Source organism: Girardinichthys multiradiatus, chromosome 23, assembly GCF_021462225.1.
Source record: "Girardinichthys multiradiatus isolate DD_20200921_A chromosome 23, DD_fGirMul_XY1, whole genome shotgun sequence".
NCBI lineage: Eukaryota > Metazoa > Chordata > Actinopteri > Cyprinodontiformes > Goodeidae > Girardinichthys > Girardinichthys multiradiatus.
This window is the reverse complement of record NC_061815.1, coordinates 36,715,841-36,742,521: the sequence shown is the minus strand read 5'-3', so window position 1 is coordinate 36,742,521 and position 26,681 is coordinate 36,715,841. Positions and strand designations below refer to the sequence as shown.

General features: G+C 39.9%; 1 protein-coding gene and 1 long non-coding RNA gene across 3 annotated transcripts in view; one reads left to right on the top strand and one right to left on the bottom strand.

The window, feature by feature from the left end:
- Positions 1-26,681, top strand: part of glra4a (glycine receptor, alpha 4a) — an 82,853-nt gene that overhangs the window by 21,700 nt on the left and 34,472 nt on the right. The gene's annotated exons all lie outside the window — the stretch shown is intronic.
- On the bottom strand, positions 11,915-12,458 carry LOC124859831. The gene is made up of 2 exons (XR_007036203.1): positions 12,081-12,458; positions 11,915-11,995 (listed from the first exon to the last, which is right to left on the bottom strand). It is a non-coding gene; the product is annotated as an uncharacterized LOC124859831 (long non-coding RNA).

The following is a 26,681-nucleotide window of genomic DNA, read 5'->3' as shown; positions in this document are numbered from 1 at the left end:
CTCTCTTTCTATAGAGTGCCAAGCTGCTTCAAGGGTAAAACACTGCGGATCATGTACTTCCACAAATCCCCGCTCTGACCTCTGCATCACTGGCAAACTCTTTTTTCCCCACATTAGTGGGATGGCTTGTTGTCCTTGACTAGGGAAGCTGAGCATCACACTGAAATGTGCTTAAGTTTAGAAAAAGTTTACTGAAGAACACACCAGTGAACTTTGAGAAGTGCTGTTGCTAATCCCCAAGGATGCTCTAAATTGAAGTGAAGGATTTATTTTTTTTTTAAAGAACACAGCTTGGCTGGGTCTACCCAGTGTGGTTTCTTTAAATAATTCCTGCAGCCGTCTTGTGGAGTAATTTCAGTGAAATGTTTAGACATTTGGTATTCTCTCTAATTTCATACACCGGCTCATCATTTGAACAAGAAAAAGGGCTTCTGCTCTCTGAGAACGTTATAGCTCTTAAATAAATAATTAAATATTATTTAATACAACATAATCCTCATGCACACAGAGCCTTGTTAAAGCTTTTTATGTTTTATCATGTTGCATCCAAAAATTATACATAGCTTTCAAAAATGCTTACAAATAAAATTATGGGGCACCGTGTGGCTCAGTTGTTGAGCAGGAACATGACATGATGAGGCTATAGTCCTCAATGAAGCTGTCTTAGGTTCGATTCCTGACCCCAGGCCATTTAATGCACATCTTTTGCCTCTCTTTCTGCTCTTCTTCACCTGATGACGACATATTTCCGCTTCCATTTCTCCAAATCTCCAATTATCCTTGGTTAAAAACCATGCAGGAGGGAGATTTGCAGAGAATGATTAATATGAATGAGCCATAGACATAAATTGATGTTTTGCACTGATACATAAAAAGTTAAAACGATATATATAGCAAAAAAGATATTCTCTTACCTGAGAAAATGTATGGTAACAAAACAATGCATAGTTGCCTCGGTGGTCTGGCTGCTGATTGCCTTCTAAATATCTGTCCCAGCTCTTCATGAGCTAAGTTATGTCCTCTCTTCTCAGGTTTGTGTTGTTCTCTCTCTTGAAGCAAAGTTTCCCTTTATTTCTTAATTCTGGGGGAAGAAGAATTTCCAACAAACACTGTTTTGGTGGGTAAGGAATAGAAATCTGTTCTACTTATTTACCGTCACAGAGCTCATCTATGTTTCCAGTATGGATGATCTTTCTAGCAAGTGTGTTGCCAATGAGTGGGTACACATCTAATTGACATATTCATGTTAAAAAGGTTGGTTTTGACAATAAAACATTGTTTTCTTTTATTACCAGAGAGATTTCCAGATGGTAATGTTTAAGATGCTATGTTATCATCCATGTATAATGCATATCCACTTTTGAAGATTAGGGTCTAAAGGCTCTCTTTGTATCAGAAAAATGCATTTTAAAAACCTGATCCAATGTGATATTTATCCTATTAACTCTCGCCAAGAAAATTTGCAAGAACAATAAGCATTAGGGGTCACAAACAAAATGACATTGAGAAGGCAGTAAAATTTAATTATGGGATTTGTTCAGTGGTGATTTCAAGGTGACCAAGTCAGTAATTTGAAGCTTTTATGACCTCAAATTTAAAGGGCATATTGAGATGTGGGGAGGGTATCATAGTCAAGGAAAAGATGTTTTGGGTTAATTAGCTTTCAAGTTTGGCTTGATATTCATAGCATGCCTTTATTCCTGCTGATCCACATTTTATTAGTAATACATGACCATCTCTTAACCTTGTTCTCCCTGGCAGCACCCTCATCTCAGAGCTTCGTGTCAACCCATAGCGATGGCTGGAAATGCTCTTTTTATTGGGTTGAACTGCCAGTTTGTGAGCACAGGCATTAATTAATGAAATATCTTCTCATTTACTAAGAGATACTTCACATTCAATAAATGGGAGGTGAGCTCAATAGAGGTGTCAAATGAACAATGTTGAACGATAAACAGGGGGACAGTTTATTTACTTACAGTTATGCTTCAAAATATCTTAATTGCTTTTTATTTTGTTTTGTGAGATTTTGAAAATAAATCATTTTTGCAGGGTATTTGCTTTTCTCCTTTGTCATACAGTGAAACAGTGAAATCCACCTGACAGGAAGAATAAAAAAGGGTGTATGTCAAGCAGGATTAGTTTGTGGTCCGTTCGCACTTGTTTTTCCCCCTAACAGGCTAAAAAATTACCATAGTTCTTTGCCTTCGTTCTTTGGAAAAACTACAAGACACGCAACGCATGTCCAGCACCCCAAGAGGCTCTTGTGAATAAGACATCACCCTAGAAAAAGTGCACAAAGCAAATGGAGCGGTGCCTGGGTTGTCTCTTGGGCTCAGGCCTCTTAGGAAATCTCAGCCTGCCAGTGTCTGTCTCGCCTGCAGGTTTTTCACATCTCCGAGGATGAAAACATCAGGCCATTTTTTTTTCACCTGCCATCAGCTTTGTACTGTCACAGACTTGTTTACTGGGACATAATCAATGATTTGGGATTGACACTATCCAAACTGCTGTCAGCTCAGGATACATTGAAAGATGTCACTGTTATATGAGCCTTAATATAAACAAACTTGGGCAGTCTTTTGACTTGTGATGTTCACTGACAAACATTAATGTAGCTACATGAGTTGTTTACGCTTAATGACAGTTTATATTACATTAAATTGTTGGTTTTACAAAGTAATGAACCTTGAGATTACTTTCTTGACTCCTGTTTTTACTATAAAGAGTAAACTTTAAATCTCCCTGGAGTCTCTCACTTTCAAAACCTTTAATTATAGACTCTTCTTTCTTACATTTGCAGCTTTTTGGGGTTTGCTGATATAATGATTTAAGGAAACTTATTCTAAATGAATAAAAATATTCTCCAAACCCTGAATTAAGTTTAAGTTGTGTTATTTTTTAAGGGCTTAGTTTTATTGGTGCTTTTAAAGAGGAATGATAAGAATCACCAATATTAAAAGGTATGTGGCTGTCGTTGTTACAGCATCTATTTACATAAGACCTTGTGATTTTGGCAAAAAGTTTTTTTAACCCTTTAATGAAAGTCAGCTGTGCTAATTGACTCATATTATCATTTTGGATAATCCCAATTAAATCTGCACAGGTTTTTGTGGTAGAACTCTGGCAGTGAGGTGGATCTCAATGCAGATGGTTGTGTTTATTCAATTCAATTCAATTCAGTTTTATTTATATAGCACCAATTCACAACACATGTCATCTCAAGGCACTTCACAAGGTCAGTTCTATCAAATCATATGAATGTCAAGTCAGGTACATACATTCCAGTTAATCCTAACTATCGAACAGTGCAGTCAGATTCAGTTATTTATTCAAATTGATTAAAAAAGTTTTTCTATCTAAGCAAACCCAGCAGATTGCATCGAGTCAGTGACTTGTAGCAGTCACTCCTCCTGGACGAGCATTTATTTAAATGAATATGCCATGAATAAAAGTGCTTAAAAGGCAGCGCACTCCACACTTATTAAAATGTCAAAGAACGCTTTAAAAAATTACGTTTTGTTGCAGTAGTACAATCTCACACAGAAAAATGTTAGAAAGAACCAATCTTCAATTTAAGTACAGATACTGAGTTATGAAATTATTACTTTTTAACAAATTGATGATGTCACAAATATTGGCACTGCAAACTATTCCTATAAGATTAAGGTAACCTTTTTAACTTGACTAGTGTAACTGGAAGTTTTATATTGGTAATCCATTATTTCCTGTTTGAATTTATACAGAGGGTCATTTCTAGCTACTCTTCAAAACGGAAAAAAACCAAACCCTTCAAGTAAAGCAGATGTGTGTTGGTCTTCACAAGAAAATTGGCCTAAACTGCTCTGCACTGACATTCTGAGCAATAATTACACTTTAAAACAACTGAAAATGTGTCACACCACGCTGGAAGAACGACCTGTCCTATAAAAAGGACTGTGCGTTTATGCTCTGTCTTGTCAATTACTTTGAGTCTTGTATTCTATGTTTTGGGTTTTAGTCTTTAGTTTGACTCTATCTTGGACATTAGTTTCTATTTTATATTGGTAGTCTGGTTTTATTTGTGCACTGTGTTATTGTACTTCCTGCTTTCCTTTCTTAACTTTCTTCACAATCACAAGTTTACATACTCTTAAGAATACTATGCAATTTGAGAAAGCCTAGATGATGATGCCATTTCTGTCAGCTTCTGGTTGGTTAGTACGGAACATCCAAGTAAATGAAAGCACACATGTTGGTCTGTTCTAAGGCCACAACTCAAACAAACTCCTCTCCTGCAGAATATAATGGAAAACTCAAAGCAAATCATTCAAGATAACAGGAAAAGAAATGTAGACCTCCACAAATCTTGCTCGTCCTTCGGTAGATCTTCTACTGATGGTATCCTGAGGATACTATCATTATAATCTACATGGGAATGTTCAGCCGTCATACTGCTCAGGAAGGAGACAGGTTCTGTGTCCCTTAAATGAGTATCTTTTAGTGCAAAATGTAGGAAATAATCCCTAACCAAAGGCAAACGATCTCTCAAAAATGCTGGCTGAAACTAGTAAGAGTGTTACTTTATCCACTATGAAACAAGTCACTGACATGGGCTGAAATGCCACTCAGAGAAGAAGAAGCCATTGCTCTAAAACAAACATAAAAAAGCAGAATTGACCTTTGCAAGGTATGACCTGTGCTACGATGAGACTGAAAATAAATTGTTTTTGGCTATAGTGACCATCTTAACGTGTTGAAGAAAAAGTAAGAATCTTGAAAACCGGAAAACACCAGCCAAATGTGAAGTACTAGCGTGTTAGCAGCATGTTTTGTGGGTGCTTAGCTGCAGGAGGGACTGGTACAATTCACAAAATACTGTAGATGACATCATGAGGAAAGAGCATAGTGTGGAAAAATTAAACCAACAAGTCATCAGCCTGGAAATCAAAGCTTGGGCAAAAACAGGTCTTCCAAATGAAAATGGTCCTCAGCAAACCTTAAATTATTCACAAAGTAGCTTAAGAACAATAAAGTTAATGTTTGGAGTGGCCATCACAGAGCCCCAATCTCAGTCCCCCTGACGAGAGAGCCAAAAGGTGTGTGGAAGCAAAGTGGCCTACAAACCTGTCTCACTCACATCAGTTCTGTCAAGAGCAATGGGCCAAAATTCAAGGAAACTATTGTTAGAAGCAAGTGGAAAGAAAACAATTTACCCAAGTCATACAGCTTGAAAGGCAATTGTAACAAATACTAAAGAAATATATGTAAACTTCTGAATTTCATAAATCTCTCTTAATATTCTGATAATAAGAAAATAGAAATAATTTTAACAATTCTAATTGACCTAAAGTAGGAAATGTCTAGTCTGATTTAATGTCAAAAAGAAACAAAAGTACAATTTTTTAAGTTTTATAATTTTAGCTTTTTTAAAGGTTATTAATAAATTGTGTTCTAAACTATTTTAAACGTACCTAGCATAAAATTTTTTCACTTTCTCTGACCAAGCAGTGATTTAAAGTGTCGCAACATCAATATATTGGGACCTTGGCCGACATGATACCAGATTATAAGTAACATCGTACCATCTGCAAATGAAAACCCAAACAAACCAAACCCAAACCGCACAGTTTCATGTGATGTAACATGATGGTAAAATATGTTATGTAACCTGTTAACACACCGTCCCAGACACAAACTGTTGTCGGTCAGATTCTTGCAAAAGTGAAAAACTTCAGAAAGTAAGATTACAAGTTTGCTTCAGAATGTAAACAGTTTGGCCCCTCTTGTAAAAATTAAAGCTAAATTAGCAGAAAAAAGAAAGGGCATTTCTCAAAGCACTGATAGGCTGCCTCTTTAATGCGTCTGACTCAGAAACTCCCTGAAGAACCAACTCCATGGTGACTGTCATGATGCTGCTGGTTGGTGCCAGCAGCTTGATCGAGCGAAACAGGCCAGTGGTTATGCCTGCAACCCCCTTCCTCTTTGTGGCATGTTCAAAATATCGGTCATGTGGAGTGCAGTGCCTCTAATGTGAGTGGTGTTGGTATTTGAGCTGTGGTTTGATAAAGCCAGACCTGTATTATCACAATCAACCATTATTAGCATTTTGTCCAAAATAACGCCTTATGATTGTGTTGGGACCCACAGCCATGGATTTCAACATTATAACTCCGGTACAAACTTTTCTGGAACTTTCAAAATAAATTGTATTTAACCAACTTCCAGCAAAACTTCAGAAGGGGAAGGGGGGTAACAGCAGACTTCCCATGATGCCACTGCCCATATAAAACCCCCACCTTTCCAATGGTCCTCTCTCTTCCACCTGGACTCTGTGCGAGGCTGGAGAGGCAGCGCGCTAATGTCTCTTTGCTGGCAAACAGACATAAACTCTTCAAACTGAATCCAAGGGTGTCATAAGATCATCGATTATATGAACTGAGTTAAGTACGGATGAATTACTGTTTGTGTAACCGGTATTCATTCATATAAAAGGGAAATTAAGGTATAAGCATTGCTTTACTTTCTCTCTGAGGCCTGCAGAAGCAAACTGTGTTCCAGAAAAGTCCCCAGTAGAGACGCTGTCTCTACGAAGCCAAGTGGAGCGGTTTTCCCAGTCTGGAAAGAGGACAACAGAGAGCGCATCACCGTGGTAACGTACAGTTTGGTCAGCCCGATAGCGAGCTAACCTGAAGCTAACCTTCGTTCAAAGTGGATGTTTCTTCAAACTTCGTCGTCGCCCTGGACAGCTTTTCCTCAGCATGGTTCAGAGGTTAGGTTTGGGCCAAGAAAGATTTAGATTGAAATGATCTAAACGTTTTTCATTTTATGAAGTTTGGTTTTGTTTGAGTTGAACTCAGCTATCTTGGTGCTAGCAGGCTATCTGCAGCACACGTGTTCAGTTTTGTGTTCTGTGTTTGTGTGTTTTTAAAGTTAAGACAAACTTTATTTAAAGGGGTGATTTTAACACAGAAGATTGATCATAACGCGCCGTCCGCGCTTATGCATTTTAACCCCTTTTATTAACGGTATTTTAAAGGTGTGTGTTTGATTCTGGTGCTTCACCATCAGCTTCTTTTGTAAGCTTTAACTGCTAACAGCTAATGAAACACCATTAAGCCCCATTTCTCCAGAAAGATTTGGCTCTTTTCCAAAATATTCCCTTAATAATATTTCTTTAAATATTATTTTAATAAATAAAGGCAGCTAATGAGACACCATTGAGAATTAGTCATCCAGAAGGTTGGTTTTATTCAGCTGATCATTCTTTAAAACATTATTTTATTAAAATATTTTATCAGATCTTACATTGTGAGTGGTTGTCTAAACGTTGCTGATTATTGCCTAAGTTGGTTCCAAGACTAACTTAACTCCATTTCCAGATTCTTCAATATAATCCTTGGTTCTTAAACATAAACATTGCATGGTAATGTTGCATCACTCTTTCGGTCATGATTTTCAATCATCTTTAATCAACTTGTTTATATTGTACATAGCCCATTAGTCTCCGTTATTCTTTAATTCTGCTTGGTACCTTAGTTAGATTGTTTTAGCATAGTAAGGAATTTGTTGATTGAAATATGTTTGACTTTGAGTTGACTTATTTTTGTTAATAAATTCTTGTCTTTTAAGAAATTGTGTGAATTCATTCCATATGTGTGCAGAGTTTATGCTGTTCAATAATATCAGAGCTCGTCTCACACCTTTCTATTTTGTCCTAATACCATCACCTTACTGGGCTGGTATTCACAGGACAACCCTCAACAGACCCAAATAGGATTTGATAAAATATTAAATTATTAATATTAAATAATATTTTCAGATTCATAGTCACAACAATTGCACTGTACACCAGCCCAATGGAAATTATGTAGTGAATGCAATTACATAAATAAGTTAAATACATGTTTGCACAGTTTTCTTTCCCAGCTATTAGAAATTTAAGCTTATATTGTATTTTCGTTAAAGGAAATCTAAACTGAAGATGAGCAAAATGATGATGTTAGATCAAGAAAGAATTTGAATACATGCACAATCTGCCAAAGAAGCAAGATTATTGGATCGTCTATAGCAGTGGCTTTTAATCCTAGTCCTGGGGACCTACTGTCCTTCATGTTTTTAGATGTGTCCTTGCTCCAGCAGACCTGAATCAAATTTCTGTTTATTGAGTATTAAAGTATAAAGTTAAATTAACATTAAAACCATGTTCAGTTACCGTCTTATTAAAAACTTTGAGCTTTCTGATTGTCCATTGAACGCATTGTCTCATATGTGTCGCGCCAAACAGAGGCAGAAGGCGTCAAAGTACAGTGAGGATATTACAATAACCAAAGAACATAAACTGTTTAATAGAGTTTGGACATATAACTGTGCAAGGTCGGCTTTTTGAAGATTTCTGTCCTTACCACATGCAGAAGGAAACCAGCAGCTAATGCTAAAAAAGTAAACATTTAACTGGATGTTCGCTGTCTCCAGAATGGTCTGGTTTGTTTAACTTAGGACCAGCTTCTAAGACTTACTGGACTGCCTCCATTGTTTCCTAGGGTGTGCTTATACTGGCCAAGACTACCTGAGTAATAATCCAAGGTTTTTAAACATACTTTTCATTTTAGTATTAAAAATGTTTTTTTATTGGTCTGATGTAAAATTCCAATCTACTTTCGTCCACTGTAAGCAGAAAATCATTAGAAAAAACTGAAATAGAGGTTTCCCTCAGATACCCCAGAACTACAGTAATGATGGCAAAATATGATTGGCTGTTTAACTTCCACATGGTGGAAATAAAATCTCTGAGCCAGATTGGCATTTACATTTGTTTTACTCACAATGAAGGTTAAGAGCAAATGTAGAGTTCTTAAATCTTTTTATTTTATTTTGTAAAACAGGAATACATAACAGGACGGGTGGAAAGAGGATTGGGCGGCGGATGAAGGAGGAGACCTCAGCGGCCCGATCCGCGGATGCTTAGGCTGGCTCTAGGGACGTGGAATGCCACTTCGCTGGGGGGGAAGGAGCCTGAGCTTGTGTGGGAGGTAGAGAGATATCGACTAGAAATAGTCGGGCTCGCCTCCACGCACAGCGTGGGCTCTGGAACCCATCTCCTCTCTTCTACTCTGGAGTGGCCCACAGGGAGAGGCGGCGGGCTGGGGTGGGTTTGCTTGTTGCCCTCCAGCTCAGTCATCAGGTCTCTGACTGTCGTTTTGGCCTATGGGCCGAGCGGTAGTGCAGAGTACCTGGCCTTCTTGGCGTCCCTGTCGGGGGTGCTGGATAGTGCCCCTCCCGGGGACTCCATTATTCTGCCTGGGGACTACAACGCCCATGTGGGAAACGACAGTGACACCTGGAGAGGCGTGATTGGGAGGATTGGCCTCCCCGATCTGAATCCAAGTGGTGCTTTGTTATTGGACTTCTGTGCTAGTCACGGATTGTCCATAATGAACACCATGTTCAAGCATAAGGGTGTCCATCAGTGCACTTGGCACCAGGACACCCTAGGCAGGAGGTCAATGATTGATTTCGTTGTTGTATCATCAGAGCTGTCTACTGATCAGCACCTGGTGGTGAGTTGGATCCGCTGGTGGAGGAGAAAGCCGGACAGACTTGGCAGGCCCAAGGGCATACTGAGGGTCTGATGAGAATATCTGGCGGAGCCCTCGGCCAGGGATGTATTCAACTCCCACCTCTGCGTGGCAGTCGGGGACAGTGCCTATGGACTGGCAGACTGGGGTGGTGGTCCCACTTCATAAGAAGGGTGACCGGAGGGTGTGATCCAACTACAGAGGGATCACACTCCCCAGCATCCCTGGTAAGGCCTACGCCAGGGTATTGGAGAGGAGAGTCCGGCCGATAGTTGAACCTTGGCTTCAGGAGGAGCATTGTGGTTTTCTTCCCGGCCCTGGAACACTGGATCAGCTCCATACCCTCTACAGGGTACGGAACACTGGATCAGCTCCATACCCTCTACAGGGTACTTGAGGGTTCATGGGAGTTTGCCCAACCGGTCCACATGTGTTTTGTGGACCTGGAGAAAGCATTCAGTTGTGTCCCTCGTGATGCCCTGAGGGGGGTGCTCCAGGAGTATGGAATCGGGGGCCCTTTCTGTACGAGCAGAGTAGGAGTTTAGTCTGCATTGTCGGAGAAGCTGGAGGAGGTGTCTGGGGAGAGGGACGTCTGGGTGTCTCTGCTGCCCCCGCAACCCGGTCCCGGATAAGCAGAAGACGACGAGTACGAGAATACATAACACTAAGAACTGTCTGAAACCACCTGATGAGACTGGTGAAACACAATCCAAGCTGCCAAGGCTCTGAGCCAGGGTATAAGCATTTTGAATAAGTCAGGTTCAAGTACAACCTCCCACATTGCTGAGGAGGCACATGGCGAGGGCAAGGAGGTTGTAGTACAAGTACTTCAAACTTCACTCTTGAAAGCATGTACAGCAGAGGGTGTGGAATGAAGCAAAGCTGTATCATCAACTGTGTAAAATGATGTACAAAAGGACAGTTGTCCATTGTAGCTTTTAATACATGGTCTGATACATATACAAATATACAATACATATACAAAAGATACATTTAGGCTGAATCTCACATTCTAGTATTATAACCCTGGATGTTCTACTGACTTTTTGTAAGAGAGCTGAGTACATGGTTCTAACAGTTACAGCAAGTTCCCCAGGTCCTGAAATGGCAAAATAGGCCCAGACCATCACCACTATGTTTGACTGGCAGTGAGATATTCCTTTCTGAAATATTGATAGTGTAATGGAAAATTCTTTTAAAGTGCTCTGATATTCCCTTCACCTTTCTCATTTGATTCTGTGTTGTATCACTCACAGGTGACCTTCCATCTACCTCTCACCTCTGACCTCTGTGTTTTATTGGTGTTCTGTTTTTTAGAGCAGATGGACTCTAAATTCAAATGCTGGAGAATTTTATGGTTAACCCTTCCTGAAGTGTATATTTCAAGGGAAGGTAGATGGGTGCCCTCATAAATAACTTTGTTAACTCTGACCCGGGGAGGGTCTAGGGGCCATATTTCTAAAACTCCTTGAAGTTGAGATAACACCCTCATTTTTAGTATAAATACTGTTTGTGATTTCTGTTCATTGCTCTGTTTAACTGACTTGCTTGGTGACAGAGTCATTCAAACGCTGAATGCCTTTGAATAAAACCTATTAAGACAAAGTCCGGATTTTCTCTTCTTGTGAGTCAACTTCTCTCCACTTTGATAAGAAATTCCACAACAATAGTTTTACACCAGATGTAACAGGTACCATCAAAAAAGTTGTATTTTCATATTAAAACTCTTGGAGATCATCAACATGTTTTTTTGGCAAATCTCAGATGGGTCTCTGTGTACTTTCTGGTCAGCAGCAGTTTTGGCCTTGGAGGGTTCCCATAGATGCCATGTTTACCCAGTGCCTTTCTTATTCTTGAATCATGAATACTGGTCTGAACTGATGTAAATGAGGCCTGCAGTACTTTGGATGTTGTTATGGGTTCTTTTGTGACCTCCTGGATGAGTCTTATGGTAATTTTCGTTGGTTGACCTCTTCTGAGAATGTTCACCATTGTTCTGTTTTCTCCATTTATGCATAAAGACTCTCATGATTTTAACAGTTTTTTACTCTTAAGCAGACAACCACGCATAACAAAAGGCAATTTAGAATTAGTTTTTTTGTCTTTCAGCCCTGGAAGGATTGTGACTCAGTGCTGGAAGAAAGAAGATGACTGTTTAGCTAGAGGTAGAGGCAGATTAATAAAGCATGCGAACAGGAGTACGTTGTTTTTAACTAATGGGGAAGAGATCAGACATCGAGGAGGAGTCACCGTTTTAGTCCCCACTTTCTCAGGTTTAAGTAGATGGAGGAGCATCACAAAGCTTGGAAGTGTCATATTGGTTTTGTTTACAACTCTGGTGGAAGCAACAAGTAAAGTGGATCGTTGAATTAGGTTTATTAAACAGGCAAACAAGTAGAGTTTCAAGGTGGGTCCCACACGAGCCTCTGGGGTAAGCACTGAGGAGGAGAGAATGCGGTTAACACTGGCTGCCAGAGGAATGTGGTGGTATGATGATGTTTTGAATATTGTTTGGTCCCTTACTGTTGAAGGCGTGAACAAAACGAGCTGGAGGAGGTAACGGAATCATCTGAGGAGAAGTGTGTAGTCATCGTAGGGTGACGGTTCGAGGTTTGGCACTGGCTGGTGTCTTGTGTCAGGCAGAGAGCGTTGGAGGGCGGACGGGCAGGTGAGCGAGAGAACATCCAAGAGTGATCCAGCACCATGCAACAGGAGGGCAACCAGAGAAGCAGCAAGTCGGTACACCGAGGCACATCCCAGGAGTCCAGAGAAGGAAGTGCGAGGACATCAGTGTTGGCACTTGAGTCAGGACGAGAGGCAATGTCTACAAAGTAGAAAATTATTAGAAAATAGTCTTGAACAATGTACTAGAGAGGGTAGGTTGGATTACCAAACTGGTGAGCAAAAACAATGACATCAGCCTTGAGGACACTGCAACTCTTTATGTCCCTCCTGATTAGAGCTTGATGCCCTGCAGCTGTGGAGCAGCACCTGCCAGTCACACCCTGAAGGAGAAAGGAGAGAGAGACACCAACACTTGGTGTGGAGGTTTCCATGAAGTCAACGGAGAAATATAAGGGATGCCTTGGACTTTTAAACTGGGAATCTAAGGTGCAGAAAAACATAAAGAGCCCAATTTTCCACAAGGGATGTGAGAACAATTTGACTTCCTTCAACTTTGGTGCTCCTCAAATATGTCTTATTGCTCTTGATGGAAAACTGCTGCAACTGTTGGCCACGATTCCCAAAACCGTAGAAAAGTCTTTGTAACTCTTTCAGAATGATAGTTCTGTGGTTTTGTTTCTCAACTGCTCTTACATTCTTTAGATTGGGGCAATGCTTTCTGAGATCTTTTAGCCTACTTCATGTTGTCAGACAGGTTCTGTTTAAGTGATTTATTGATTCTACAAGTCATACAGTAATTAGGCGTGAGTGTGACTAGTAAAATTAAACCAGAAATGTGGTTCCTCACAGGTAATTCATGATTTAGGGTGTGTAATTATATTTTAGTTTCAGGGCATTTTCACAGGTATAGTTTGTTTACTTTGGCCTGAATCCGTTGATGAGTTTCAGAACTTGCAACTTTATCGGGTGGTACGGTTCCTTTTCACACAGTGAAAACTCCAAGCGAAAAATAACCTGTCACTACAAACTACATGAGAACATTCGGTCTGTTTATTGGTCGGAGTTGTCTGGGACAGGAGTCTCAATTGTAAATACAGGATGGAGATACTTTGTTGCTAGCTAGTAGAAAACAAGGCTAATTTAATCATATCATTAGTTTGTTTCTATTATTATCATACTATTTCATGCAAAATTATCGGAGAAGTATACCAAATTATTTTTAAAGGACACCTTAGAAGTTGGGCTGCACGGTGGCACAGTTGGTAGCACTGTTGCCTTGCAGCAAGAAGGTCCTGGGTTCAATTCCCAGCCTGGGGTCTTTCTGCATGGAGTTTGCATGTTCTCCCCGTGCATGTGTGAGTTCTCACCAGGTACTCCGGCTTCCTCCCACAGTCCAAAGACATGCCTGTTAGGTTAATTGGTCAGTCTAAATTGCCCTTAGGTGTATGAATGAGTGTGTGCATGGTTGTTTGTGTGTTGCCCTGCAATGGACTGGTGACCTGTTCAGGGTGTACCCCGCCTCTCACCCATAGACTGCTGGAGATAGGCACCAGCTCCCCCGTGACCCACTATGGAATAAGTGGTAGAAAATGACTGACTGACCTTGGAAGTTGCAAAGGCCTTAATGCTTTACAAAATAGACACACGGCCACTGTTTATTACTCACAATGCAACACAAACCTGGCTAAGGGAAGATGTATGGCTCAAGCTCGCAGCGTTTACTTGGTAGCTGTCTTGCATTGAGGTTGAATCATAATATACTATAAACAAACTGCTCTAGAGTTTGTTTGGAACCAGTTGGTTGTTTAAGTCTACACCTTAGTGGTATTGCTTTAATAACATCTACACAAACGGACCACACAGAGGGGTGAAACACAGTTTTAAACTAACTAAACACCTCAAGTGTGAAACACCAATGGAGATCTTTTTTACCTACTAAAATCACTTTTTGTGTTTACTTAGACTATCACCTGCAAGGGGGGCAAATGCTTTTTAACAGCACTGTACATGAAATTATTTAATTTACATGGTGTGTGAATAGAGCAAACCTTTATCCATTGCCTATATGTGCCTCTAGCAACTTGGAAACATAAATCATAATCTCTCTGGAGCTTTTAATTAAATTTTTAGAGTATACCACAGTTTGCCTCAGTAAGAAGCCAGCAGCACAGATTTCCCTTGGCCTATGTAACTGGTGGAAGATTGGAGGAGTGTGAGGCAATTCTTAGAAAACCATGTAGAGGCACACTAAGCTGACGAAATGCTTGTCTAAGACGTGAAGTGTGCAAACACTTCTCGGTATTTTGCCAAAACAACTTTTATGGACTGAAAAACTTCTGTTTATTCCTGTTGTGATTATTGATCTGAGAATATTATTTAATATTAATATTTTAATATTTTATCAAATAATATTTGGGTCTGTTAAGGGTTGTCCTGTGAATACCAGCCCAGTAAGGCGATGGTATTAGGACAAAATAGAAAGGTGTGAGACGAGCTCTGACATTATTGAACAGCATAAACTCTGCACACACATGGAATGAATTCACACAATTTCTTAAAATACAAGAATTTATTAACAAAAATAAGTCAACTCAAAGTCAAACATATTTCAATTAACAAACTCTTTACTATGCTAAAACAATCCAACTAAACTACCAAGCAGAATTCAAGAATAACGAAGACTAATGGGCTATGTACAATATAAACAAGTTGATTAAAGATGGTTGAAAACCATGACCAAAAAGAGTGATGCAACATTACCATGCAATGTTTATGTTTGAGAACCAAGGATTATCTTGAAGAATCTGGAAATGAAGTTAAGTTAGTCTTGGAACTAACTTAGGCAATAATCAGCAAACGTTTAGACAACCATTCACAATGCAAGATCAGATAAAATATTATTTTAATAAAATCATGTTTTAAATAATGGTCTGCTGAATAAAACCAACCTTCTGGATGACCATTTCTCAACAGTGTCTCATTAGCTGCCTTTATTTATTAAAATAATATTTGAAGAAATATTAAGGGAATATTTTGGAAAGATCCAAATCTTTCTGGAGAAATGGAGCTTAATGGCGTTTACTTAGTTATAAAATTTAGTAAAATGATGTTAGGGACACATTATTTACTGGATTGGAAACTAACAACCTTCCTGTTAAATATTCTGTAGCAGCAAGCACGTGTTCTTACCGGTTAGCAGTTAAGCTAACAAAGAAGCGGATAGCTTAGCACCAGAAACAAACACATACCTTTAAAATACCTCGGTTAATTTAAGGGTTAAAATGTATAAGTGCAGATGGCGCGTTATGAGCAATCTTCTGTGTTTAAAATCACCCTTGAAGTAAAGTTTGACTTAACTTTAAAAACACAAACAGGGCACGTGTGCTGCAGATAGCCTGCTAGCACTAAGATAGCCAAGTTTCACACAAACAAAACCAAACTTCATTAAAATGAAAAACGTTTAGATCATTTCAATCTAAATCTTTCTATTATTTTTCTGCCCAAACCTAACCTCTGACCATGCTGAGGAAACGTTGTCCAAGCGGCGAAGTTTGAAGAAACGTCCACAGTCAACAAGCGGTTAGCTGTGGCTTGAAAGACGGCTCGTTCTGTCTGTCAACCAGCTGTTCATTACCATAACCACGGTGATGCGGGCCGTTGTCCTTCCTTCAGACTCGGCTTGTAGAAACAGCTTCTCTACTGGGGATTTCTCTGCGACACAGTTTCGGCAGGCCTCGGAGAGAAAGTAAGCAATGCTTATACCTTAATTTCCCCTCTTTATGAATGAAATCACCGGGTACACAAACAGTGCTTCGCTCATACTTAACTTGTGCATATGATTGCGTGATCTTATGACACTCTTGGATCCAGTTTGAAGAGTTTATGTCTTTTTGCCAGCAAAAGACATTAGCACGCTGGGCCTCTCCTGACCGATCCCACTAGAGGCCGTGTGGAAAGAGGGCAAATGTAGCAACAGCTGTGCTTTTATTTGGGTAGTGGCGTCACAGGAAGTCCGCAGTCATCCCGTTTCCTGGCTGTGCCGGAAGAAGGTTAATGCACTTTATTTTGAAAGTTCCAGAAAAGTCCGTACTGGAGTTTAATGTTGTATCCATGGCTGTGGGTCCCAACACCCCAAATACAGCAGAATAAGGAAAAAAAAACTACATCTGAGCACAGTCGTTCCTCAAATTTCTAAGTTGCCTTTGTTTGAGGATAAAGCTACAGTCCAGTTCAAGCAGCCTCATTAAAGCAATCTTTTGCTGTCAGTATCTTCTCTCCCCTCTGTCAGAAAGCCTGCTGGCTCTGTTTCACAGAGACTGACAGGAGGCAGTCAGCGCTGATACCAGATCTTAGAAGTGAAAACAATGGCCTGAATACAGAGCGAACTAAAGGGAAGTCTGTGATGATGGGTAGGTCTGAGGAGGCCCTGTTAGATTCATCTCCCTCTGGAGTTAAAGGTCAGTCCCTCAGGGTTATCACACAGACTATCACTGCAACTTCCTCTGTCGGAAAGCTTCAGTTACTATTGCTACTATTGCATCTATTACTTTGGGGAAGTCAGTAGAAAACATATTTCACATAATTAAATAAATAACTCGTTTAAATTTCAATGCTAATCAGTTTAATAGAGGACTGTTGCTAAAACTCTCTGAGTCACAGCTGAAGGAAAGTAAAGTCTTGAGGGTTTAGCAACTGAAATTGCTGTAATAGAAAGTTATAAGGATGAATAAAAAGCATTTACACTGCTCAGAAAATTAGAATATAATATCAAGTCAGTTAAACGTCTGGAATATTGATCTGGTCAGTTCAGTAGTAGAGGGGGTCGTTAGTCAGTGTCAGCTGAAAGGCGCACTAGAGAGGCAACAATGAGACGACCCCAAAAACAGGAATGGTTTTGCAGATGGAGGCCACAGACATTTTTCCCTCATATTTTTGGCTGCTTTCAGTAGTTTTACATTTGACTAGGGTCAGTGTCACTACTGGTAGCATGAGGCGATACCTGGACCCTACAGAGGTTGCACAATTAGCCCAGTTCCACCAGGATGGCACTTCAATACGTGCCATTGCCTGAATGTTTGCTGTGTCTCCCAGGACAGTCTGAAGAGCATGGAGGAGATTCCAAGAGACATGCAGTCACTCTAGGAGAGCTGGACAGGGCCGTCAGAGGTCCCCAACCCATCAGCCAGACCGATATCTGCTCCTTTGTGCAATGAGGAACAGGATGAGTACTGCCAGAGTCCTACAAAGTGACCTCCACTGGTGTAAATGTCTATGACCAAACATTAGAAACAGACTTTATGAGTGTGAGCATAGGGCAGTGGGCCCTATGCTCACTGCCAGGCACCGTTGAGCTCAAATGGTATTTGCCAGACAACATTTACAAAGAATTGGCAGGTTTGGCACTGGCACCCATTTCTTTTCACAGATGAGATCAGGTTCACTCTGATGGTTCATATGACAGACATGAAAGGATCTGGAGAAGCTGTGATGAATGTTATGCAACATTGTCAGCATGATCAGTTTGGTGGTGAGTCAGTGTTGCTCTTGGGAGGCATATTCATGAAGGGACGCACAGACCTGTACAAGATAAACGATGACACCCTGACTGCCTTTAGGTATCAGGATACCTAAAGGCTGGCACAGCCATTTTTAGACTGGTGCAGTGGGTTCTGGGTTCTTCCTGGTGCTTGATAATGCCTGGCCTCATGTGGTATGCAGGCAGTTCCTTGAGGAATTGATACCACTGACTGGACTCCATGCTCCCCTGACCTAAATCCAATAGAATACCTCTGGGACATCATGTTTAGGTCCATCTGACGCCACCAGGTTGCACCTCAGATTTTCCAGGAGCTCAGTGATGCCCTGGTCAGGATCTGGGAGGACACGTCTACCCCAGGACACCATCCATCATCTCATAAGGAGCATGCCTCGATGTTGTCAGGCATGCAGTCAAGCACTTTGGAGGCCATACAAAGTACCGAGTACCATTTTGAGTTGCTGCAGTGACTTTTCACCAGACTGGACAAACCTGCTGCAACAGTTTTTCAGTTTAACAGATTAAAGTTCTCTGTGACTTTAGATTAAGCTCTCTGTGGATTGATAATTTTCATTTTTATCAAATGATGTGGCATCCTTCTGTTCCTAACACATTACCCATTCCATATCAGTGTGGATATCCAGCATGATTTTTTTCTTAGTTGAGATCTGATGTGTTTTCCAAGTGTTCCTTTAATTGCTTTGAGCAGTGTGTTTTTCCACTATAAGTATTCCCATCAAGAGATCATTGAGGACATCATGTGTTTTAGGGCCTCATATACCAGATTTCTTCTCACCATAATTTCACTTGTTAAACATATTTTCAGGCATGCGCAATTAAATTTACAGGTCATTTTCTCATGCAAAGTAACATACAAACCCATTGTCTGTGTCATTAATGGTGACCAAAAAACACAATATAAAACAAGAAATATATTCTTTTAGCTCATGAAAGCTTGATTATATTCAATCAGAATTTTTTTTAAGTGTGTGCCTGTGTAAGATTTTATTCTGTTGTGACATTGTGACAGCAACGAGAGGTTGGACAAAGTGCTGATCCGCTTTCTTCAGATTTAGCACAGATTTTTCTGGCAGATAAACACATTAAATCATAAACAGAAGGATATTCTATTTCACACAAATATGGATTTCAGCTCGCTCGGCCAGAATTGTTGAGAGCGCTAAAGATTAGTTAAGGCTACAATGGAAAAGCCTGGGGTGATGGTTGGAATTCAGAGCCGTACAAACATGAACATAATTCTGTCATCAAGTCACAGCTCTCTGTGCCCCGGTTTTCACTGTGGCACAAGCCTGGAAACATCAGTTAGCCAAGTTCTCTGCAGATGTCAAAACTCAGTCACAAGATTGCAGTGCAATTTAGTTCACATAAGCGGTGGCACAGAGTTGTTATTTACACTGGATTAACATTGATTATAAAACCAGAGTGTTAAAAATAGAGCTTTTGTTGTGTAATATGGTCAGAGAAAGTTCATGGGCAGAGTAATTATTGTTTAGTACAAAAAAAGATCAAATGCAACAAGAACAAAGGAAATGGTTTAATGACAAGGAAGAAATTAAATACAAATGTTATCTCAACATGCGTATGTATGAAATGTGCAGCTAAGATTAGGCCACCTTCTTCCATTGCTTTATGCTCTAGTTCTGACATTCACATGGCCTTTGTTGGTGTTTTCAGAGGTGGGCATGGGTCAGCATGACACCTTTCTGACACCTTTCAGTCAGAACCAGCGTGAATTGGGGTCCTTCTTTAGCAATTTGAGCAACAGTGAATTAATCACATATTCTTTTACATCACATAGGTAGTCAGGCAGGTGTACGGTATTTACCTGGAAGCACATGGTACCAGAATACACTATGAGAAGAGGGCAAACTGGCAAAGGCATAATGATACTTTGGGCAATGCTCTGCTGAGAAATGTAAGGTCCTGCCATCCATGTGCCTAAGCACAGTTGCAGAGTATTTACACTCTTTTCGTGTATTCGATGATGGCTTTGGTCTATTTAGCGGGTTAATGTGCCCCCCCACAAGGCAAAAATGGTTCAGGAATGGTAGACAGCAAGTTTGACGTATTAATTTAGCCTCCAGATTTCCCAGATTTTATTCCAACCAGGGATCTGAGGGATGTATCGGACAAACAAGTTCAGTGCATTAACTTAGCAGCTTGCATGTTCTGCCTGCATGTATTTCAATACCAAAGCGTGTCACGGTGCAGGAATGGCAGTGGCCATGTCATGAAAGATGAATGTTTAATTGCAGTGTGCTCCGAATCTCGTTCACCAACCTGCCCACTGATCAAAAGGAGACATTAGCAGCCATAGGTCACCATATAGAGAAGTGTGAAGACAAGGGTTACACAGGTACACAACCATAAATCATAACTTAACTAGATATATTTGAAAACAAATGTCTGTCACTGACAAAATCCATTTTATATAATCTGGTTGCCAATTAGTCCAAATTGTGTGTCTCGGGAATTGCAGAGTATTTCTGTTAACAAAAACAACTTCTGAATGTCCCTCAATAGGCTGATAGAGCTAAAAAGGAACATTTGTGTATGGATAAATAACATTTAAACCTAACTCGGTGCTACCTTGTCAGAAAAATAAGAAAATATACATTGTTTGATATTCTACTTGTCTAATCCACTCAGTGGATGTGTGTACCCCATATAAATAATTACAATTAGGAATTACAAATTACAATTAAGTTTTAGACTTAAAAGCCACATATAATTATTTTCTAAAAAAAATTTCCTTTCCTCTTGCCTTCAGGGTTGTTGCTCACTATAGTTACATTGATTTCTACATCTGAAATTGAGAGATTTTAAGAGAAAATAGTAAAATATGTTAGGTTTATGGTTAGAAAAGCAACCAAGCACAGAAACTAAGTGTGGTAACAAGAGCATAGATGTAATAATAAACAACAAGGATAACTTACAGGGAAAATCACTGGGAGAGCAGGGCATGGAGCACAGGCAGCGTATCAGAAGGAACAGTGAAAACCAGGGAGCTTATATAGTGAAGGGAGATTGGAGAATGACACTGGATCCAATCTTAATCAGGGCAATATGTAACAGTTGTGAGAGGAGAGCAGGGGAACCGAAGGAAGTATACTAACACAGGAAACACATAGGGAGTTTAACTAAACACAAAGGAGAACAAGCCTGATGCTAGAAAATAAATTGAAACACACAATCAGAGCACAAGTAGAGGTAAGAAGCTAAACAAAGACATGACCTAAACAAAAAAAGGAAGTGGGAATTAACTGATAAGGCAAAACCCAAACAACAATAATAAAGAACTCAAAAACAAACACACGCAAAACACAATGAAAACCAAATCACAAACATCCCTGGATCATGACAAACAAGGCAGCCGAGAACGCACCTGAATTTTGCCAAAAATGTATGCAGTGTCGTAATACAGAAATTGGTCATCAGACCATAGATGACAATGAACAATGGAGCAAGTGGAGCAACAGCTATCCCATTTTTAGAGGTGTGCGAGCAACCTTTTGTTGCTGCTTCCATACTTCTATACCCAAAGAAATGTAATTAATTCACATTATACTTTATCTTTACCACGATTGTGTATCATAATGATTCTCGTGAAAGTTTGACTTCTCCACTCTAATAAAATGGTCAGGAATTTATTTTGAGGACACTGTTGGTTATGCTACTTAAAGTCTTTCTATAGTTAGTTTTCTCAGGTTTGGCCCTAAAAGTAATTTAAACTTGTGCTTTGTATGTAGTGGTTGGAGGTAAGGCTAAAATAGTGATATACAATCTCTCCTTCATTTGGCTCAGACACTGTGGAAAAAACAGGTCACTCCTGTAGCTAATTATCATGGGCAAACATGCAGGAAGAAAGAGGAGAGGACATTTGGAGAAAGTGATTCTTACAATTTCTTTTTGCTGACAGACGACACATGAACACAGTTAAAAGCATTTTCTTACCTGAGAAGCTTTATGTTTCCAAACAGCCACAATGGGTTGATAGTGACCCAGTCTTTGATGGTGTGACTCACTGCTCAAGTTACCTGTTGTTGTCGTAGCATGAACTGTGTTGTCTCCTCATCCCTCAGCTTTGGGTTGTTCCTTCCATTGAAGTCAAGTCCACAACTGTTTGATGATCCTTGGCAAAAGAATTTTCAAATAAAGAAAGTACTTTTTATCTTGAGAAATCAGCCCTCTTGATCTGTTTAATTTGATTTAGCCCAGCCACTTTTCCTGTGTAACAAAATCTTTAAGGAAAGTAAGATTGTTTACTTCACCCTTCTTTATGTTAACAAGTGGAAACACTTTCAACATTTATACAAAATGCCAAATAACCCTTTTAGTTATGTATTTTAGCTCTTGAGTCATGCTTCAGTGTGAAAAAAGGAAAACAATTTTACAGATATTTCTAAATGTTTGTTTCTTTTTGAATTCACCTTCCTAATCCTCACTCAGTTCTCCCTTGTTTACCACTATACCATATGTAATACATAATTACTTTACCTTCATTTCTTTAACGTGTGCGCTTAGGTTATATTTCTATAAAAATGAACCCTCCAAAAAACATACGTGCTATTGCTTCTCATTCTGTGTTTGCTCACTGAAAGGTATCATTACCAATTATACAATTAAAAACCTTTCTATAATGTAGTGTTGCAGAAAATCATATTAATTTCTGGCACCTTCAAACTCTCTGTATTTAAATGTAATTTAATGGCATTGTGGGGTAGAGGGTATCTGAAGGTGTCATTTAAAAGGTATGAGTATATGCATCACAGCTATATCACAAATGTATGATCTTAGGAGATTGTGACAGCTTGTTACAGTTTCTTTTGCTGTCCACTGCACTGGCTTTGAGTGCAACACATTAAAAAGATGACATTTAAATTTTAATTAAGAAAAGAGCTCCAATTCCACAAAATAAAATGTTTCCACACCTGAGCCATTCGTGTTTGTGTTAATGTGACCCTTGAGTCAACAGCAGTATTGTCTTTAAAGCAGAAACCTTCTTGCATGTGTATGTGGTTGTATTTAACCTTTCATCCAGCTTTGCTTTTGTAACCCAGTAGATTCACTCACTAACAAGAGTGTGATGGTTTTAAACTTGCTAAATAATGGATGGAAAGAAATTAGTTACACATTCTAGACGGCAGTCTGGCACGGATCTCAAATAAAAAAAGAATGCAGGGGAAGCAAAAGGTCAGGCTAATTAAATGTCAGCAAAGAACATCTTAATAATTGAATCGTTCAATCAAAGGACTATACAATGTACTTCTAGAGTGTACTGAAAATCCATTTGCAGTTAACTTTGTGGCTTTTTAGTTGATAAACATTGTGAATCCCTGCTTTTCATAAGTGTACTTAGTATCAGGCCACTTTGGCCCTAAGGTTGATAATTGCTTTGATGATCATATCAGACCTGAGGTTTTTTTTCTGGACAGTGGGGTATAGAGAGGGTCAGACCTGTCCACTGATTATAACCTGGTAGTGAGTTGGGTCCAGTGGCGGGGAAGACTCCCGGCCATACCTCGTTAACACACAAATGGAGATGGTAAACCTGGAAAATTTGATGGATTTTCCCATTGAGGAGATCTACAACTCATTAAATGTTTACAAATTTTATACAAATTATTGTTATGTTCAGGGGGAGGTTGGGGACATGGAATCTGAATAGGCCACAATCAGGATCTCCATTGCAGATGTGACTTCCAGGACCTGGGGCTTGAAGTTCATTGGTCCCTGCCACACCAGCTGTTATAAAAGCCGTGGAGTTGAAGAAAGAGACTTGTAGGCCTTGGTTGTCTTTGAGGACTCCTTAAACAGCAGATAGATCTCAGGTGGCCAGAAAGAAAGCAGCCTCTGGTGGGTGGAAATAGGTTATGGAGACAGATTTTTAGTCTGCCTCAGGGAAGTTCAGGAAAACCAGTCAACAACTCAAAAAATCTGTTCCACGGCCAGAACAGGGAAAACTAGGTCAGATTTTTTACTTTGTGGAGAGGGTAATCGAAGTTTGCTTGTCTGATCCACATGTATCTGGTAAATCTGGAAAAGGCTTAAGGCCCTGTTCCTTGAGGTATTTTGTGGAGATACCGGTATGTGCTAACCTGTACTTGAATAGTACAGGTATTTGTGGTATTCCTGGCCAGGATCTGAAGGAGCAGACTTGGACAAGAGAGAGTCTTGTCTGGGAACTTCAAGGTCATATTTCTACATTTTGCAGTTGATGTGATAGTGTTATGTTCTAGCCATGACCTTAAGCGTTCACTGAAGCAGTTTGCAGCCAAGAGCGAAGGGGCCTGGTTGAGAGTCAGCTCTATTAAGTCTGAGTTCCTCCTTCTCAACCAGAAAAAAGTAAGGATAAGGAGCTTGATTCGGGGTGAGCATTGGTAAGGGTCACTGCTCCTCCGCATCACAAATAGTCAGTTGGGGTAGGTCAGGCTATGATCAGGTCAGGTCAGGTCAGGTCAGATGGATGAATGGATGGACGGACGGACGGACGGATGGATGGATGGATGGATGGATTCACAGTACACACCTGTTTTCAAGAGACTACAAACAACTGACCAGGTGCATTTGTGCCAAAAACTGAAACCAAAATTTCTTAAATAGACATGGTGTGATAATATGTGCAGTTCTTACAATATAACCAACATTAAAACAGTCCGATTAGAAATGCAGTAAGATTTGTGAAGAGGTGAAGCAGTCCCAGTGAGAAAGCAAAAAAAAAAAAAAAATACGATGAGGGTAAAAAGTTCAGTAGTTGAACTCACCAGAAAGTGGTATCAATAATTCCTCAATAGCTTTTCAAAAATTGTCTTTAGAGACAGAATGACTCACTCTAATCTTGCCTATCTCTTGCACTCACTGGGAGAGACGTAACATACACCCTGGACAGTTCAGCAGGACAACACAGAGAGATACGTGACAAACAACCATGCCAACAAGCATTCATACCTCAGGGCAATTCTGGGAGGAAACTGGAGTTCCCAGAGAGAGCAAATTTTATGCAGAAAGAGTAAGGCCAGGTTTCAAACCTGGACCTTCTTGCTGCAAGAAAACAATACTAACCTCTGGGCCACCTTCCATCCCAGATTTGAATACATTTTCATTTTCACAAAGCCATTGTGACGTCTGCAGTCATCAGTGTCTGCTGCATTTTGAACACATTCTCACAGTTTTGAGACAGTCATGTTGAAAGTTCATGTTCACATACAACTGCTCTTATAAGCACTGAAACTCATATATTTCTTACTTGTTAATAAAGGGTGGCAGTCTTTCTATTAACAAAAGATCAGAAGGGTACTTTTGGTAAAGTGGAGAACCAACAGAATATTAATTGTTTTTCAGTCTGTATTTTATAAATGGTCACCGGGAAATTAGTACAGAAGGGATTTTCCTGGACGAAAATCACACTTGTGCTGAAGTTACAGAACTGGGGCCTCATGTACAAAGCATGCGTACGCACAAAAGCCTTGTGGCGCAACGTTTTACACACAACTCGGCATATACAAAAATGAACGTTCGTGAAAGTGTGCGGAAACCACGCAAACCTTTTTAATGGACAATAATAAACTACAGACAACTTAAACTCCCCTAAATACACTCTAATATGACTCCATTCAGTTGTAATTAATTCATGGAGCATCAAAACTGTTGTTTTTTTCATGAGTTTGAGCTTTTATGGTCTAAACACGAGCGATGACACTGAATCCCACAACAGCTTAACACACCTCAGAAAATGATGGAAACAATCTCAGTCAGATGTAAACTGTGAAACTTCCTCTGTTTTTGTCACATGTAGATGTAAATGCACATCGGTCTGTGTGCTGAGGAGCATAAAATGCGTGTGAATCATCTAAGTGGCACTTTCATTCATACTGAAAAAGAAAACTGTGTCGGATCAGCAGATGGATTCTAATTAAGTCAGGTGGGATTATTCATAAGGTGGACAAGCTTGAGACAACCACACCTGACCATAAATAGCTGCGTAAAGTTGCATGTTATTGTGGAACGATTGCAGCTTTGGCACAGCTGGAGGACATCGCCAATGGAAGAAGTCAGAGTTCCTACTGATCTGTTGGCACATGATGATGCATGGTTTATAAGCCGGTTTAGATTGCCCAGGGCAATTGTTTTGGAGCTCTGTACGGAGCTGGCCTCAGTGTTACAGAGGGAAACCAGGAGGAACCGTGTGAAATCATTTTCATAGAAACATCGAAAACATTTTCATTCAGTATATGTATAACCTACTTTTGATGCGCGAATGTATCTTACTAATGCAATGGGATGTTGCCTCCTCAACTCTTCTTTATACTATAAAAATAATTATAATTATTCTAATTATAATTGTTGTGTTGGGGAAAAAAAGTCACACAGGCGCGATGGCTGGCTTCTTGGTCATTTTTAATTTATTTTATGTGATGTCCTTCGTTTTAAAGTACTTCACATAGTGTGTGTGCGCTGACAGTCTTCCTAATAGAAATATGGGAGGCATATTCATGTCATTAGAATGATCAGCATTGAGCTATGATTGAACTCAATGCTGCAGCTAGAGAGCGCCATTTGGATTTGATGCCAATATTGTAGAACAAAAGAAAAAGTTGTTGGTTTTCTGTAATTCACTACAAACATCCCTCATGGTGTGTAGACACAGTCTCTCTTAGCATTTTTCCACCAAAAGGAACAGGTTTGGTTCTTTGACTGTCACAGCACCGTTGCCATGGTTATTTGTGCACGTGGTGGGTGACTTCCAGCAATTTATACCACTTTGCATATGTATTTATGGGCGGGGACTGGGTGGTCCAAGTGCCATGACCAGCTATGCTGAATGTACCTCAAATTGATGTATGAAGGCTACATGTGTGGTGACAGGTCTACACACGGTTTCGTACATCTGAATTTTTTTGTGCGTTTCAGAATTTCTCCCTACCGCCAACGTTTAGTATGAA